We start from the raw sequence: 17,500 nt of genomic DNA, 5'->3' as shown, positions 1-17,500 counted from the left end.
GACTTTGTTTTTTTGTGTTTTTTTCTTGGTAAAAATATTCCTGCAGTGAGGAATATTCTTGAGCTCCCCACTTTCTTCCTATGGTCTGTAATAAACTGTTATCAAAACCCAGTTCAATATTAATGTTCAAGATAGAAGCAGAAAAGCCACTTTGCTTTTTTTATCCAACTTGGAGACCTGTCTGCATTGTGGGAAGTCAATGCCTGGCCCAGTCAATGCCAATGAGCTGTACAACAGCTGTTCAGCTTGCTGGTTGCCAGTTGCACTGGATGAAAGAAAACTGCACATTTGGCTGATTGGAGCTGGCTCAGACCAAAACACATTGCACAACACTGGTAATGTAAATCTCACCTTATTGGATAACACTCAAATGCACATCCCACCTTCTTTTCATTCTCCACCTTCAAATGCATTTTGCAGTTCAGGGACCAGCAATGAAAGCAAAAGGCTTCCCACAAAGTACAGTCTGGAGAAGCTGCAGAGTGAGAGACAGGGGCAGCCCGGACATCGGGCAGCTGCAAGCAGACAGCTGGGCTGGAAGAACTGTAATCATAAGCAAACACAGAGTTTGAGAGGTTGAGTCTGGCACACCAACATACACATTCATTTGTGGCAAATAGGCACCAGTAGGAGAACCAAGTAAGAGCTTTTTGACTGCCTCCTGTAGAGGACCCTGAGGAAAACAGTGAGGTGACACCTAGGACAAGAGACAGGGGGTAGCTAAAAATTATCCTAAACTAACAGCAGGACAGACTGTACCCCCCATCAGCAAGTGACACAGATAGCTGGGAAAATTCTGAGGCAAAAAAGTAATTAATGAAAGACACCAAGGTTATGCTGAAGCAACAGGAGGAGGAATACATTGAGTCTGAATCTAGTCTACCTCTTCTCTGAGCACACCTGCAATAAAGAAAGAAGCACACTGACTTACAGGAGAACTCTATAGTGAGATAATTCTTAGAATTCACAGTTAGAGGAAAATTCATTGTTAGAGAAAAATGCTGCAATTAGCAAATTAATCCCTATCAAATGAATTGCTTTTTGCAGCATGCACTGCATGGTAGACCCTTCAATTGTGGTCTGGATGATAAATTTCTTAGAGAACTGCCAGCTTTTCATTTTATATTGCCAAAGGATGTAAAAAAAATACAGCCAGTGGGAATCCCAGCTCACCACCATCTTTATGCAGAAAATTGTTCCCCCTTATTTCTCCAATGTCTTGTCCCTTCATCCCACACAAATGAATCAATGGTCAAGAAGTGAAAAGGAAACCAGCATTACTTTTCCCTTTTCTTCATAGGTTTTTGACAAGGACTAACACCTTCTTATGGGTGGAATATAAGAGTGAGTTCTTATATTTGGAAAAAAAAAATTTAAATAAATAAATCACAGGATAATCAGCTGTTGCACTGTGTAGAACTGTGTCTGGCATGGGGCTGGGCTCACATAAATCCAAGAATTGTTTCAGGTGGGATTGCCATCTAAGCTCACAGGCTTGAGAGAAAGCCCTGCATCTTGTTCTTTCTTACTTTTAGAAACCAGTTCCTCTAATACAAACTCAGGAGCTGTCTAAAACAAGACTATTCAAGTAAAATAATTTAGTAGTAGTAACAAAACAATAACCACCCAATCATAAAGTGCACGCTTAACACTTTAGTCAGACCATCTCATAGTTTGTCCTCCAAAGTTCATGGAATTTATTATTCATGGTCAATATATACAGACCTATAAAATCTAAACTGATGAGGCAGAAATGGATATAACTCCACATAAAAAGGCAGAATAAACTGAGAGCTGATCCTGAAAAATTAGGGGAGCCTGGTACTATTCACTTGAGGCCCTGACTAGGCAGACAGCCCTCATTTGGTAACACCAAAACAAGAGTGACCTTGAAGAAGACAAGGCTTAGGCACAGTACTGCAATGGGATGACCTGTTCGAGGCTGACAGAGGAGCACTGGATAACATGCTGACAATTATACCCCCATGAGGGAACCTTCCTGCACCACAGGAGACACAGGTCCCCTGCAACTAATCGAATCTGAGAGGACAGATGGTTCTCTGCATACTTTTTGTAGTTATGCCATGTATGAGGGATGGTAGAAGATATAAACAGCTTGAAAGCTATTGAATTGCAGAGTTACAGCATCAGAATTTCTGCCGATGTACATCAGTAAGATCATGTCATGGTTCTGTCGTAATTCAACCCTAGAAAAAAAGCAAGTCAAGCAGCTCAAAAGCAGCTTCATCCTTTTAAGCAGACTCTCCTCGCTGCTTTTCATGCTGTCCTCTCTCTTCATTTAAGCACTGCATTTCAGTGTGGGCACCTTGAATTTTTTGCAATTTACACACGTTTTATACTCACAGAGAGATCCTGGGGGTGTCTATGGACAGCCTGATGCCAATTCTTGGGATGCTGCAGATCAAAGTATTAATTATTTCTGTTTCTACAGACTGATGCTCTGAGGCATGACATCCCTTCTGGACATATAAAACAACTATTAGCAGTGTCAAGTATGTTCAGACAATTGTCTAATCTGAGATACACACATACTCAGGATGGGTCTGTTAACCACTGTGGTTGCTATGGTCTTAGCTGAAGCAAACACCCAGAAAAAAGAATAAATTAGAGATCAGAAATTACATTTCCAGTGCTTTAGGTCAGCTGTTAGACAGCCCCAAGGTGTGCAGAGCAGCCACAAGACTTTCAGCTGGCTTGCTAGGAGAACAGAAATGGTCTTCAGGAGCACAAAAATTACTATCAGGGCTTGTGTTAGCAGTTGCTACTAAGAGTAAAAAAGTTAATTTGTTTCTTATTGCCAGGATAAATGTCTGTAGGAGATAGTAACTATTCTAGCAGCTGAAGAGAAGCAGAGAAGGGCATTCAACATGGACTAGGGCCCAAACTTTCTTTAGATGGAAATAAGAAGCTGGACGAAGCTCCATACTGTAGTACTGGGGTGCTGAAGTAGAACAAACGTTGTACAAGGGTGGATCTGCTGGCAAAGAAGACTTGTATTATAATGTTCTGTACCAGCAAGACTTACCAGAAGTACTAAAGTATTAGTAATTGTTTGGAGCGTAGTCCTTCAAAAGGGTATGGAGCATATTTGGTGAAAACCCATAGGGCAGTAACAAGAACTTTTCAGGTATGTCAAAAAAACAAGAACTACCATAAAAGAACAGTAGAGGACAGTAGATAGAGCAAGCAAAACTGACTGGAAGTCTGGCAAAGAGGAATAGTACAACATTCTTCCCTGCAAAGAGGGCAACAAGATTTAAGCCATGGCAAGAAGAGGTTCATGAGAAGCTTTCACAGACTAATGGCTGTTAGACTGGAATAACTTTCTTTGGAGGACCTAGAAAAATAATCACTAAAAGACTACAAGTTTGTGCCAGACACACATCTGTAATGACTGGCTTAAGCACAAGTTGGTCCTAAATTGGGGCAGTGGGGGAAATACTGCTTTTGCAAAGCCCTGCATGCATGCCCAGGCCAGTATTGGTAAATGAGGTACAGAAACCAGCTGCAGGGTGCCCTGGGGTTGCTCTGGGCTACTGCATTTTTTGTTTAACTATCACTCTGACTTTCCTGACTTCTGCTTACTCCCTAAATGTCCCTGGCCTCTATTCCATACCAAGAATGTTTGAAGGCCAAAGCAGCAAGAATAAGCAGGTTTTTAAAATACACCTCATACATAGTTCTATTTATTAATCCAAGTGTAAGGCTAAAAGAATGCTTATTGTTATGCAGAGGAGAATCTAAAGACTGTGAAGACTCATAAACCAGCTTTTACTCTTCCATAACACAGAGCCTCTGAGTCTGCATATTCCACCAGCCACTTTTTCCTCACAGGAGAATTTTTGTAATTTTCGGGATACACTTTTCAATATAAACAAGAAGTAGCAAGCATCTTCTGGATTCTCATTTGCTGGGGTAGAATGCTTGTTTTTTTCACACAAAGATTTCCCTGTCAGTGCAATAAGAATCCTTATGTTCCCTTTTCCTACCAGAGTGCAGAAATTTGGTGAACTTGGGGACAGTTTATTCTGGATCCTTGGGCAATGTATCCTTTAGCAAGGACAGGGACCTTTCAGATAGAGGGTAATCTTCCATTCCATGCCCTGGTCTGGTGAGTTCACCTAGTTGTAACAGGAGCTGAGCAGAAAGCCATCTCCATTAGCTGCTTATTAGCTTTTCCAAGCCAATCTTGCCTGTCAGAAGAGAAAGGACTGGCCTCTCTCTAGAGGTATTTGCATACCATTATGAGCAATTAGCTCTCTTCATTCCAGCTGTCTTACCTGATGGCCATCCAATAACAGTTTTGAGCTCTACTTTGATATTCAGTATTTATACATAAAAGCATTATATTCCCATTGTTTCACATTTTTTATCTTGCTCTGGGTTTTTGTCTTTACAATGTGCTATGGTCAACCATGCAAGGAAAGCTATCCTGAAATAAGCAATTTGGAATATTGTGTTATCAGACTGCCAGACAAATCCTGCATGATTTGCATGATGATCCAATATTGGCATCAGTGCATATAATAAAATCACCCATAAAATGATCTACACTGACAAGTTCCACTCATTTCTGCAGCAGTTCCTCTTTGTTTGGCTCAGCAGGAAATGAAGCTAACAGCCTACAGCTATCTGTGGACTTAGCACAGCTGCAGGCTTTTCTGGTTTATCTTTTTGCAAATTTTGTCAAAGAGAGAGAAAGAGAGAGAGGAATGCTCCATAATTTGAAGATATTTCTAATCAAAATTAAGACCCTGATCTAAACCTCGTATCTTCTTCTGTGACAAAGGAATCAACAATATACAAGAGTGCGGATATCCGGGACATTAGAATACCATACTCCAAATGTATTTTCAGTTTTGGTTTGAGACAAAAGGTTCTGGTCCTCACAGTATAGAAAAGATCAGAAAAATATTTCAGCTTAACTTTTATTTTTCTATTTCAATTAATTGAATATAATTTTATTTGAAATTTTACATTTTACTGTACAATTTGAATATAAATAAAACTACAATGAATGAAAATGGGTGTTTCCAAATCATTGTGTTTTAAGACTATTAAAACCAGTACAACATTTGTGAATTTTCTTTTTACTAAGAACACTTCTTCAGTGTTGGTACTATTTGTGAAATTAATTACTAACGTAAGGTGTGTCAAGGAACATTTAAGAGTTCCTTACAGGAAGCAAGTTCTATTTGTATAGTGGAAGTTCCTCAACTAGCATTTTTTAAATTCCTTGTGAAGTTAAAAGTACATTTTATTTTAAAATAACCTTTGTAACCTTTGTAGCCTTAGCTGTAACTGAAAATGTAACATTTCAACTCATACTCCTATCCAAATAAGGAAACTGGAAAAATTCTCCTTTACTCAATCTTTTTTTCTGTTAGAGGTAAAGGATAAAAGCATCAGAGACATAAATAAAAACTAAAATCTAGAAAAATGCTCAAAACACACTGAAAATATTCCCAGAAACATTTGAAAGGTGCCTGTGCAAAGAAATAAGCATTCTTTATAATTGCATACTTTTAGGCTAGAGAGATTATAACAATTCCTCTGATATATGACACAAACAGGACAAATGTCTCTGCTGATCTGTTCTGATCTGAGGCATTCAGTGACTGCAGCAGACTGAAAAATGTTCAACAATAACATATGTCTGGTCACATTAAAGTTATACAAGAAAGTGAGGTCTCTTAGAGTGACCAGGAGATCACCAGAATTTTCAGGATGAAGTATCACACAAAAAAGGGGGATGCAGGATGAAAATATGCTTGAGGTTTTCAAGATTTCATTGGGTTGGTGGCACCTCTTGCCAAACTGTGTAAATGGTTGAAGCTTGCCTAGAGCTTAGAAAACACCAGAGGAGACAAAGGACAGATATTCTGAATAGTAAGAAACCTCTGATTCATAGAATCGCCTGAGCATATGAAAGGCAGTATGATCTTAAAGAAAATGTATAGATTGAACTTTTTCCACTCTTTTCCAGGTATCCATTCAAAGTCATTGTCTTTTGCTCTCATTGTTGGTTAATTTTTTCAGCTTCAGAAATGCTTTGTGTTTGTCAACAACACCAGACCCACAAGCTTCATTTGCATACAGAACTTACAAGCATTTAAGGAACGTTCCTACTGCTCCCATCAACCACAGACAGGTACAAGACCGAAATTTCAGCACCATATTACTGAGCAGGGAGGTCCCCCATGCACAAGCTCTTAATACTCTTCAGTACAAAGCTTGAACGAGAGAGGTGTTGAAGTTACACATGATCAAGAGGAGCTCTGAGCAGAGGCCTAGTTTTACATAATATCCCAGGAAGATGGAAGAGCAAGTCCAAGATTCAGATGCTCCTATGGGAATAGCAAAAAATAGCAGATGAAACAAGACTGCACAAAAATTACAGGTAAAGGGCCTTGACTTAGCATGTGCTACTGCAGAAAACATGAAAGCCTGCAGAAGTTGTGCAGAATTGTGTAACTACGGACTCCCTTTTTAAACCTCCACTTTCATTACTCGCATTGCAAAGCAAAAGATGATCGTTGTGAGAGAGGCTTGCCTGTACCAGAAGCTTGACATCACTGTTTGGCTTGCAGCCAAGAGGCCTTTACATTAGGTCCTTCTTTCAGACTGCAAGAAAAAAGTCCAGTGACACAGGGAATGATTTTAATCTCTGAACAGGTATAAAACAGAACTAGGCTATCTTTTTTCGAGTATTAGTCAGCACCTACTATCCCACTAAGCAACAGCAAACATTCCTCTCCTTGCCATGCACATCCATTACAGGTGTGCAAGGAGAGGAGGTGGAATTTACTGGGTTCGTGTGGCAAAGTTTTAGTAGTGGGGGAGCTATAGGGGTGGCTTCTGTGGGAAGTAGCTAGATTTGAGTTTAGTTGTCATAGTTGTCATTATTCTAATCTGATATGATCCGCAATAAATTAAACTAATTTTCCCAAGTTGAGTCAAGTCTGGTTTGCCCATGATGATGGTGGGTAAGTGATCTCTCTGTCCTTATCTCAGTCTTCAGGCCTCTCATTGTATTTTATCTCCCCTGTCCAGCTGAGGAGAGCAGTAATAGAGTGGGTTTGGTGGACACCTGGTGTCCAGCTCCTTCCAGCACACCCTAGAAGAAAACAGCAGCAAAGATTAGCTGGCTATAGAAGCAGACACAAATCTGGGAGCTGCATCACTCACCACACCTCATCACTCCAATTCATTCTTCAAAACAAATAAAAGACATGTCCAAAGTGCTGCTCGAGATATACTTAGCCTTCTGCTACTACACTAGTCAATGGCTTTGTAAGCATAATAATGCACTGTCTCAAGCAGCAGCAGCGACTGTCTCAAAAATAGAACCAACTAAATCAGTTCCAGCCAAACAAATCATTAAGACTCCTGGCACTGCACAGAAGGCTGCATTACTCTGTATTTCCTCAGGACTGGAAACTCTCAGAGTTCAGAACATTGTTTAATTTCCCAGTCTTTTCTCTCCAGGTAAGTGAATACCAGGAGACCAAGTGACCTGTTAATCCCTTATATATAGCATTCATATCTCCTTTGTCTTCTGTGAATGAAGCCAGGAAGCTCCAGAAAGCTCCACTGAGTGTTACAGCTTTAACGATTTCAATTTCTTTTTTTGGAAACTCAGGTCTTACAACATAGTGCAGTTTTCTAAGAGAGCCCAGCACTGACTGTTTGCAAGGGACAAAATGAGTCAGGGAAGCACCAGAAGTCAGCAGAATCTTTGCAGTCTGCAGAAAACTGAAAATTGCTCAGGAAAAGCTTAAGCAACAACAACAACAACAAAAGGTGTGGGGTAGGGAGTGGGAGGGATGCAAAGTATAGTATTTCTGGAGCTGAAATTTGTCAATGAGAACAGAAAATGCCAGGTGCGGGGGAAAGCTGTTAGTTACACCAGAACTAATCTAGCTCTACTTTCCCAACTAACCAACCCACAGGAGACAGGGAATAAGCCTGACAAGGTTAAAATGCAAGAGCTGAGCACTAAAGAAGACAGACCTTACTCTAAGAAAATCAGGATATTTAAGGTGTCAGAAAAACTACCCCAAAACGGTGATACTCAGAATGACTCTGCAGAACACTAGTGGCTTCTCCAGTTTATGTGCTGATTTAAGCCTAAACCGAAGTGGACAGAAGGCAAGGGGAGTTTAGGATGTAACTGTGTAGTTCTGGTTTGCATTTCAATAGAATCCCAAAGCTTCCTGCACAGGGCTTAACTGTACAGAGAAGGAGGAAAGGATGCTCTTGTCTAAACATAATGACTGCTTAAAGGAACAGAGCAAAACAGAAGCATGCAGACAGAGGAGCAGGTAGGAAGAATATCTAACACATTATGGCAGGCTGTGGCTATGATACCACAAACATTTGGAGGTAGTACAGCAACAGAGTATTCCAAATGCAGAAATTGAGAAAGGGATGGAATCCTGGTCAGGATCAGGTACCAAAAGCCTTTTCCTTTATAGCCCAGTTTGTTTAAAGAAAGAAACAACGAGGCAAAAATATGCTTCAAAACACATCTTCTTCTGAGCATTGCTGCTTCTGTGAAGCATTTTTATGCCAACAAATATACATTTAACCTTCGCAAAGAATATTGATTAGAGCTATCACATTGCTGCAACAACGTTTGAACAAAACAGCCTAAAAAGTCTGCATTTGACTTAACAGTATTCATTGTAGTTATATCTGACACATGATATTTTAATGGTCTAAAGTCTGTGGCTTAGGAGTTGCAGCTTCATACCACAGGTGTGCTACAGATGTCATTATGTGACCTTGAGAAAGTCCACTTAACCTCTTTTCATCTATAAACCAGACATAACATTTTTACCTCCCTTCATTAAGGCAAGAAGACCAAAATTATTCCAGTTACCTCTAGAGATAACTGCAGTCATGCTGGGAAGCTGAAGTAGAAAGGCAAAGAAAGAACAGTTACATGTTCTTACCATATCAAGATAGAGTTAAAGATAAACAGATATGTATATAAGTATAAAGATTAAGTACTGTACATATTTTTAATATTTGGGGTTGGGGTTTGGGTTTTTGGGTTTTTTTTAGGGATTTTTCATTTTTTAGGAATAAGATTGTGAATTACTCTCCATGGCAAAGGTATCTTCAAAGGGATATCTAAAATTTAATATTTCTAATACAGTTTTACCAGTGACTGTCATACAATATCATAATCCCAGCAGAAGTTTCACCTTCTAGTATTCTGCATGGACATTTTATTCAACAGCCATACACACGTGACAGAAATTCTCTAAAACATGTCTGAAGAAGATTTTAATTCAAGATATTTGCAGAATGGCTGGTAACAGTTACAATACAAGCACATGAACCTATGATCTAAGATGGTGAATAGAACCCAAAGTCTAATGAAAATTAATCACTAAGGGACAATAAGCAATAGTTTCTCAAGGACAAAAAAAAAATTATTTTCTGCAGAGGTAACAATTCACAGATGCAGATGCAACACAACAATTAAGCTATTCATTCACAGAAGACTGAAAAACTCTCGATTAATCCTTCTGTGATTTACCTCTTCTTTTAGAAGCACAACAGGTCTAGGGAAAAATAGATAATTTCTGGTTGTCTGTTACTGGTAGTTAACTTCTGAGATGTCTGCAGTCCCTGTTGAAACTAACTCACGGAACTGCAAAACAGGCATAAGTATTTGTCCCTTCTAATCAGCCGACCATAATCTGAATTCATACTATTAGCAATGAGTCATCTAGTTCATATTCAAATTGTGATCTGCACCAGCGAGTCTCAATGGCTGCGTTTGCTGTTTCTCTTACGCCATCTGCTGGAACATGCAGCTCTCTGCAGGAGCATAGCACAGATGTAGTTTATGGCGTTAGCATACATTCCTCTACTTACGAAGTGAAGCCAAAAAAGAACAGTAACTTAAGTAGTTCTTTCAAAACCATTGGTCAGCTGATCAGTGCTGCAGCTGCTGCATGCTTCTGAAATCCAGATGGGAACCAGGATAAGCACACAGAAACTGAGCAGAAAGACAACAAGAAAATTAGGTGAATGTTCTTCTAATATGAAGAACAAAGCAAATGCTAATGTTTTGTAAGCTGACAGAAAAATTCCCTTCCAGTTCCTACTTGGAAAGTGAATCAAAGGGGGTGACATGCATGCAGCAACAAGCCTACCCAGTGGGCATAGCAAGGGAAAATGAAATATACTTTTCTACCTTTTGTCTCATACACACACACACACGATTTCACACTATACACAGTGGTAACCATCTTCCTAGATCCATCTTAGACTGTGCTTCATGTTGTGAATGCTGAAATGGTACAGAAAGAGCTTGCCTATGCTTCTCTTTCTGCTGTCATCCTGCCCTTTCCCAAATAATGGTTTAAGGCAATCACTGGAAAAAATATTAAAGAAGGTATGTCAAAGGTATCCACTTCCCACCAGCTTGCACAAAGTACCCAGAGATGTATAGGTAACATAAACCAGATCCTGTCATGAAAGGCTATTTGCCTAAAATGTCAGACAGGATGGGAGATTAGAAGGGTTGCTGTTCCCATTCAGCAGACAAAAAGCTGGCCCTGGAGTCCTATCTTCTGAACCCCAGAAACTATAGGTTCTGCATCAATACTCCTAACAAGTGCATCCACTATGCAGCCAGGAAAGGAGTAAGTATTATGAGTCATGCCTGTTGCTAATGCCGAAAATGAGGTATAGCTTTGCACACATCTCACTGAATGCTTTTGCTCTCAAGCCTGCCATGCAACAACACTGAAAGCAAATGTCTAGCATCACCATTGGAGTACTGTGCCTTCTCCTTCTAAATTCATATTCAAAACACCAGCAAGCACTGAAGGTGCCCAAGGTAATTTTCTCTTACAGTGGAGCAAGTGCAGAAGCCACACCAATATTCCTTACTGTGCTCGCATCAGGGCACAAATTCTCAAACTGAGTACTTGCACTTTTCATAAATGGCTTTCAAATTCCACTTACCCATCAGTGGTGCAGAAAATTCTTCACAGGGATCTGAAACCCCTTCATTTTGCATGAAAACTGAGCTCACACACACGTGTGCACCAGTGCACAAACCAGAAGAGCAAGCTTCAGGTGGCATATTCAGTTCATGAATATAATCAGAAAATCACAAACAAGTAGCTTTAAAAATTCACTCAACTGGTATTCTTCTAAAGACTCTAAGGCAGTCCTCATGATCCAAAGGGGCTAAAGAAGTAATATTAGATGGATTATGTAAATTGCAGAGGTCAGTGAAAATTTATCTCAAAACAGCTAACCTACAAAATTATCAACACCTAGGGAAATATTCCACACAATTTCATACATCGAGCTTAGATTGCATCAGCTCCTACTTTGAAATCTATACTGCTCTCAGTTCAGACAGCAGCCAGGCCAGCTGGTCAGATATTGTCTAATGGGCCACAGGCTTATTACACACTTTACACCCGTTTCCCTAATCTCAAAGTTGAAGGAGATCAAGGAAGATGCAGCTTTGTTTGTACTTTTCAGAATCCCTAGCTTCTCCTTGTGACAGAAATGAGAGACTTGGAAGAGAGCATGGACAGCACAGCAATACCAGTAGGATAAAAACTGTCAGGCAACATCTCTTCAGGGGCATAAAACAGGCACTAAATGTGCTGGTCAGTATGGGCAAGCTATCAAAAAATTTCTTATTTCAAAGTGCCTCTTTATTGTGTATCCTTACAAAACTTCGGTAACTGTCCACTGCAACAGGAAAAGGACATTAAAATGCCTCATTAAAACATGGCACACGATATATGCTGGAGACTCTGACATTCTAGCATTTGATGGCAGGGATGGGTAGGACTCCTCTGCTCTCATGAGGACTTGGGCCCTCCAACCCAGGCCTGGGCTGTGGTACCACTCTGGGCCATAGGACTGCACAAGCCAGCAGCTTGGAAACAGGTGGACCATAGCAGGTTGGGACACCTGAAAAAGTGGCCTAAAAAATAGAGGGCATTTATTTTTCACAACTGTGACAGTGGTCAGGAAGAAGCACACCTGTCCCGGTTTCCTGCAGAGACAGACCAGGCCTGAAAAAGGTAATACGAGCTTTCATTCATGAGTACTTCCATTCTGTAGGAGATCAATGTAGAAATCAGGCATCACTGAGCTACTAAACTAAGCAGACTGCAATCAGAACTTTACAGAACTTTTCACAACCAAAATAACTAATTCTGTATTATGAGGTGGTTAAGTTTAGTGTCAACAATGACACATCTGAAACTACAGAAATCATCATGACCTAGGTCAGGATGCCTGATAGAGAGGAGCACAGTCTGCACAGATTTCATATAGGCAACCCGCAAAGCCCCTGTGATGAATAATCCCTTAAGTCACAGCTAAAATAGTTGTGCAAGGCACAGCAGAAAACCAACCCTAATTGTTGAGGAACAACTGCATCAGTTGCATCAGTTTTGAGGAACTCCATCTGCATCATTTTTGATCCCTCTAGGTCTTGCTGAACTAGATGTAGACAGCACCATCAGATGAAGACAGAGAAGATGAAACATTTAAAAGCAACCACATGACATAAGAGAAAAACTTATTTACTCAGAGGGTGATCAAACACTGGAACAGATTGTCCAGAGAGTCTCCATCACTGAAAGTACTTCAAACAGAACTGAACACAGTCCTGAGCAACCTGCTCTAGTTGACCCTACTTTTAGCTCTAGTTGACCCTACTCCAGACATTGTATTAGGCAATGTCTGGAGGTGACTTTCAGCCTTAGCCTCTCTGTGATTCAAGCATCTTTTATTATTTCAATAAAAATAATGGATTATTCACGAGTCAAGATGGAGAGGATATCATGCACAAGTGTCAGTCTGCATCATTATACACAGGCACATATAAGCAAACCTGAAGTCATTAGAGCTATGCAGGTGCAAATTTACACAAGGAAACTGCAGTTCTAATAGCAGCTCAAGGGCAAGAATGCACCAGGGTAGCTTTAAAGCTGCTCAGTGGTTCTGCTCTGTGTCCCAAACCCTAGTTGCTGATTCCCTGACACAAAAATCACAACACAATGCACTGTCTTTAAATACTGAATTTAAGGACAATTTAAAAATGTTTTAAGGTAAGATTTTGCACTATAACAAAGACTGCTTTCAGATCACTCTGGCTACCTTGGGGCAAGACCCTCATCTCTGTAATTTGAATAGCAGCCAAGCATGCATAATTTCCCACTGAGAGGTCATGTAGGAGATTCTAGCTAAAATTCTTCTGAGGGCTACTACTAAGGTCTATGCGACTCTCCTGTATTCTGTGACTGATCCATTTAGCATTCAGTACCTGTAATATGTGTGCTCTTACTGCAGCACTAAAAGGATTTCCCTGGCTTTACCTTCCTGTAAATCTATGCCCAAAGGCAATTTGATTCCTGCCTGGTACTGCAAGATGACTCACTTTCCTCTTTTAAGAATTCCATTAACAACAAGCGGTGACTCATCACGACCAGAATAACAATGCTGAGGTTTTGTTACTCTGTCCATTTCTCAAGGTTCATTCACCCAATACCTGAAATTTTACATGCTCATAAACCTGGGGATTTGGAAAAAGAGTGCTTGCATCTGCTGAGCCAGTGGTTTTCACTTTTCAGTAAGCAAATGCACCCTGCTTTGTGCTACCTGGTTTCTCATAAACCTAATGATTTCTCAAATAGACATGAATATTTGGCAGAGACCTGTGTGGAGATCTTTGGAGATGGCAAAATTAACTTCAGCAAAATTAAAAGTCTTAAAACAGTGTGCTTTTTCACTTGGTCTGGCTGAAAGTAGTGGGAAGATTAATTTCTTTCTGCAGAATAACTTCCTGATGAAGTTGGTACATTGATAATCCTAGAAAAAATATTTATTACAATGGAAGGTATTCCAATGGTGAATTTTAAATCTTGCCTGTCAAGATCAAAGCAATCAACTTCACTGCATATTTTCCATGACCCCAATTTACCAGTAAAACATCTTATGCCACATTACTGCAGCAAATTTAGTGCAAGTAATTTGGACTTAACTTCAAGCAAAGGAAGATAGTAAGATAGTAAAATAGCCCTCACTGGTTGCAGAGCTGGGACCAGATGTGAGAAACTGTGTTTCCAGGGACAGCAGGATGGGGGATGAGGGGAACACGGAGGGGAAGCACAAAGCTCTCCATATACATTGCCTCCTTCAGCAGCTGCTCCTCCTCACCACAGAGCTAGCAAAGCTGAGCCCTTCCCACACCCTTCCCATTTCTGTCAAACGAAAACCAGGCCTTTCATCTAAAACAACACTGGACTCTTTTCACGTCCAAATTCTTACTGTGTGTCACCGTAACAAATCTAATGAGCAGACAGCTTTCAGAAGCTAAAACAAGGTTGTTTAGTGACCAAGGTGCTTATTATACATTCATTTTCTTTCCCCAGAGCAAGACTTGAGTGGTAGATGAGAAGGTAGGTTTCACCAAAACAGAGTCAGGATTTGACTGGTTGCTGAGACAGAGCAGGGAAGTGACTCAGGTGAATCACTGACTTTCAGCTTTATTGTTAGCAGCAGAGCACCAAGGGAAACAGAGATAGGAGAGAAATATGAGGGTTTTTTATTTCCACAGGTATAGGCTACTGGATGGTGTTTCACATGATTTTCTTTTTGTTATTTTGCTTATATTGTGAAGAAACTATCACGAGAGCCAGCTAAATAATTCTAGAATGGAGTTGCACAGGAGAAAAAATGTGACTTTGCTACTGCTGTCTGGATCTAAGACTGATGTCCTAGGACCCTAATTATTTGTAATCACTCAGGGCTCCTGAACTAATGCTGCTAGCAATACTAAGTATCTAAGCATGTCAAAATGACACTTAGAACCCATCTACTTTTTTTTAATTATTATTAAAAAAATAAACAAACAGTGAAAAATTATGAAAATAACACAAATCCCTCAACAACCGTACAAAATGAGAATTTATTTGCAGCTTCGTTTCCAAAGGGAGGTACCCAGAAAGACCAAAGTACAAAAGGAAGCAGATCTTTACTGCATGCCCTTTCTTTAAATGCAAAAGGGCCCTTATGCTACAATTTCTCATCATGCCCTTCCGGTTTTGAAAAATTGCATTTGTTAAACCTGCTGTCCAAAATTGCTTTGCTTAATATAATAAGATGATGGGGAAAACAAATTAAAATCTCTCTCCAATAACACCTTTTTGCTGAACAGCTTCCTGCCATTATACAAGTTTGTCTTTGCTCACAGTTAAGCAATATTTTTAGGGTTATATGTCTGCTTTACTGTTAGTGTCTGAACAGAGTATAACTCAAACATGATCTCCCAGCACTATTCTTCTTCCCCTACAAATGAAAGAGGAGTGATTAGAGATCAAAACTCTAGTACATGCACATAAACTGTGGTCTAAGTTTATGTTTATTTATCAGTGGCTGAAGTTCAGAGAGCCAGGTATAAAATAACAACTTCTGAAAAGTTTAAACAACAATAGTCCTATCTTCCTCTATAAATATATATATATATATATATATATAATATAATAAAAAAATTAGAAAAAGACCTCTCAGCCACGTGGAACACCCAGCACCACTAAATAGTGCTTCTTGCTTGGCTCCTGCCATGATTCAGTCCACACAAGCAGGACATCTCTCTAATGCTCTGAGTCTCCAGCATCATTAAGAACAATGCCTAGGCAGTATATAAAGAACAATGAAAGTCAAGCTGAAACTTGAAAAAAAGCATTTTTCTTTACATATGTCAAAATGCAAATCATTAAGACTTAAGGACTCCCTGTCAGATTTAAAGTTGCTTAGTCATTTTCAAATTGCAACCAAATAGCTGCTCCTTTGTATTGTCTCAGTCATTGCTGGTACAATTCCTCTGGGGCTTGCAGAAAATTTAATTGTTGAGACAGGATCTCAAAGATTGAAAAAGCATATCCTGTCCCAAAGGCATCATCAGTAAGATGATAGAAAACAGATGTGTATAACTGTAGTCAAGTAATGAAGAAGAAAACACATAATTCTGTGTTAGATAGCTTACAAAACAGCTGTACCTTAATTCAGAAATCAAGTTTTGTAAACTTAGCAGAAGTGGACATTCACATAGAGTTTTTTAAAGGAAACTTGAGAAAGATTTGAATACACTATCAAGATATCCCTTCTCCATCCTGGTGCAAAACCAGCCAAGTAAAAGCTAGTGGCTTCACTGAAAAATCTGCCTATGCAGGCTGATGCTGTTGATGAATTGAAGGCTAACATTCACTGCTCAATCTTTAATTGGTGGAAATACACCTCTATAGGCCTCAAGGAGGTGCTGGGGGGAGGGGGGTGTGAGGGAGAGGATGGTGGTGGTCCCATCTTAGGAGAGGGGCAAGGGGTTAGAGTTTCATTTCCTTTTGTCGTCTCCATTTCTTGCTGTGCCATAGCTGCCAGATAATCATTGCTCATCCTGACTTGGCATGGAAAGTTCTGTTGAGTGGTCGCCTCCCTTGTAGTTTGCCATTTGCTGCATCAGCAGAATTAACAGTTTTGGGTGAGATGTTTTCCCTTAATTGACTCTTCTAATTAACAGTGTCCAACCTGGGCCTGTTAAGGAGATGTTTTTTCCATAAGCTCTCTTTTTTACCCTAATTTTCTTCAATATCTCACTGTTCAGCCAGATAAGTCATCTTCCCCGCCGGGCTGCCTTTCAGCACACAGGGACAGCTGCTCCTGTGCAATCAGGACTTGATCCTTGAAGTACACCCATCCCTCTTGGACCCCTTTGTTTTCAAGGGCTGTTTCCCAGGGTACATTCTGAATCAGTCTTCTGAGTAGACCAAAATCTGCCCTCTGGAAGTCCAACGTAGAGGCTTTATCGATGGCCCTCCTTACATCCCTGAGTGTTGAAAACTGTATTATTCCATGATCACTGTGCCCCAGATGGCCTCTAACAACAACAACTCCCACCAGTCCCTCTCTGTCAACAGAAGGTCTAGCAGGGCCCCATCCCTGCTGGGCTCAGTTACCAGGTGGAACAGGAAAGTATCCTCTATACATACTAGGAATCTCCTAGACTTTCTTTTCTCTGCTGTGTGGAGTTCCCAGCAGACATCCAGCAGATTAAAGTCACTCATGAGAAGAAGGGCTGGTGATTTTGAAATATCTTTCAGCTGCTTGTAGAATAATTCATCACTCTCATCATCCTCATTGAGTGGTCTGTAACAGACTCCCACTAGGATATCAGCCTTGTTGGCCTTTTCCCCATATTTTGACCCACAGGCACTCAATCTTATTGTTCCTGACCTTGAGTTCTACAGTGTCAAGAGACTCTCTAACATACAGAGCCACCCCTCCACCTCTCCTACCTTGTCTGTCCCTTCTGAAGAGCCTGTAGCCATCCATGGGGACACTCCAGTCATGCAAGTCATCCCACCAAGTTTCTGTGGTGGTGACCGCATCAGCTTAAGTTGGCCATCTCTGTTAAGGATAAAAA

Source organism: Calypte anna, chromosome Z, assembly GCF_003957555.1.
Source record: "Calypte anna isolate BGI_N300 chromosome Z, bCalAnn1_v1.p, whole genome shotgun sequence".
NCBI lineage: Eukaryota > Metazoa > Chordata > Aves > Apodiformes > Trochilidae > Calypte > Calypte anna.
Note: the sequence above shows the minus strand (reverse complement) of the source record.